The following is a 2,535-nucleotide window of genomic DNA, read 5'->3' as shown; positions in this document are numbered from 1 at the left end:
GTAATTTTTATTTTAGTCATTTTAACATGTGTGCAGTGGTAACTCATCATGATTTTAATTTGCATTCTCCAACGGCCGATGATGTTGACTATCTTTTTGTCTGTTTATTTTCCTTCTGAATATCCTCTTTGCTAGTTTTCTCACCTTGTGTTAATTGTATTGTTTTCTTACTATGGGATTTTGAGAGTTCCTCTTTCATTCCAGTGCACGTTTCTTGTCAAATATATGACTGCCAACTATTTTCTCTCAGTTGGTAATTTGTCTTTTTATTCTCTTTGATAATTGATTTTGACAAAGTTTCAAAGGCTATGTAGTGGAGAAAGTATAATATTTTCAATAAATAGTCCTAAAATAAAAGGACATTCATATACCAAAAAAAAAAGAACTTTGATTCATAGCTTACCTCATATGCAAAATTTAATTCAAAATATGCCATAGACCTAAATTCTAAATTGAAAACTATAAAATGTCTTGAAGACAATATTGGAGAAAATTTGTGTGATCTTGCAGTAAGCAAATATTTCTTAAATGAGACACTAAAAGCACATCCATAAAAGAAAATAATTGAAACAGGACTTTATTAAAATTTTAACAGCTCTTCTAAAGATAGACACTATTTTTTAAAAATATATTTTTATTGATTTCAGAGAGAAAAGACAGGGAGGGAGGGAGGGAAGGAGGAAGGGAGGGAGGGAGGGAGGGAGGGAGGGAGAGAGAGAGAGAGAGAGAGAGAGAGAGAGAGAGAGAGAGAGAGAAAGAAAGAAACATCAATGATAGAGAATTGGCTGCCTCCTGCACATCCCCTACTGGGGATTGAGCCCACAACCTGGGCTTTTGCACTGACCAAGAATCCAACTGAGACCTCACAGTTCATAGATTGATGCTCAACCACTGAGCCACACCAGCTGGGCAAGACAGCCACTATTTAAACAATGAAAACATAAGAATTTAAGAAGCAAGGGAGCCAGCCAAAGAGTCTACAACAAGTGGCTAATGCAACAGGAAGACCCAGGATAGTATGGTGTCCTCAGAGTCAACTAAATAAATAGTGTCAAGAGGGAAGAAATGATTTACTGGGTCAAAGCTCCTGATGGGGAGTGATGATTTAATTTTGAATCAAGGAGTAAACAGAACAAATGTTCCCAGACTCTAGCAGCTCTGGTCACAGTTGTCTTCCTAGTTATGACTCAGCCGTTGCACCAAGGTAGGAGTTAAAGTAGCAGCATTGTTCAACGAACTGGCAAGCTGGACTTAAATTTGGTGCCATAGGATTCATATCTGGTACACAGGGATGGAATTTAGGGGTTATGTGCACTAAATTTCATTATTATGTCTGCATTTATTGATTCACTCCTTCAATATTTATTGAAACCCTTCTCTGTGCTCAACATTGAACACATATTAAAACAGGTGTACACTAGTGATTTAAAAAAGGCCTAGTACCTGATAATATGGAACTTGTATAATGGAGAATATGACAAGGATTAATCAAATAGTCATACTGGGTGAAACTGTGATGTTCCCCTCGGCTACATAAAAATAAGTTTATTATTGATTTTAATAATGAGGCAATATTAATCATAGTATGAGAACTGGGCTTGGAATTACTCTGTCACCATCAAGGGCAAATGTGTATCAATTTGGACCTCAGACTATGAATGTGACCATGGTGTGGATTGATCCTGGGTGTTTTAACTCATGTTTATTTTTCTAGCGGAGATTTCTTTATCCTTCCCAAAATTGAAGTTTATCATCCACCTTAATTCACTCTTAGTCCCCAAATATATCTCCTCTTTTATTTGAATCCCATTTAGAATAAATAAACCAAATGTAAATGTAAGGACTAGAAAAAACAATCATGATTAACTGGAATGAATACAAAAGATATGTGTAAATCGTATAATACAAATGTTCAAAGGTTTTGCCACATCTGAGAAATTGCCAGTTAAAAAAATATTGGCAATGCAAGTGGAAAATAAAGATACATCTGAAAATAACATATTCTATTTCTGCAAGTATATCTTTGCATAGGTTTCTATTACTTTAAATGGCAAGTTTTTGCTATGAGCATTTTTTACTGATGAAAGAGAATATCACATAATGACTAACAGCACAGATTCTGAAACTAAAATGCTTGAGCTCCCAGTCTGTCTACCCACCAACTGTGTTAACATGAGCAAGTTAACCTCTCTATACCTCAGTTTTCTTGTCTATACAGAATACATATTTATGCTTACCTAAAGGTTATTATGAAGACTGAGTTAATACATATAGAGCATTAGGAGAGTTGCTGGCACATAGTATGTTCATCATTTGTTTATATATGTAGACAGAGAAGGGGAGAGAGCAAGTAGCTAGACTCTGGAGTTAGACAATTGGGTTCAAAGCCTGGTTTCACTACATATACCCATCTGACCTTGAGTTGTTCAATTAACTTCTTCATGCCTATTTGCAAAACAGGATTAATAATCATAGTATTCATTCCTAGCATGGTTACCATGAAATAGTACACGTGAAGCAATTAGCACATGCAAT

Source organism: Myotis daubentonii, chromosome 10 (genome assembly GCF_963259705.1).
Source record: "Myotis daubentonii chromosome 10, mMyoDau2.1, whole genome shotgun sequence".
Taxonomy (NCBI): Eukaryota; Metazoa; Chordata; class Mammalia; order Chiroptera; family Vespertilionidae; genus Myotis; species Myotis daubentonii.
The sequence above is the reverse complement of the archived record's forward strand: the minus strand, read 5'-3'. Positions refer to the sequence as shown.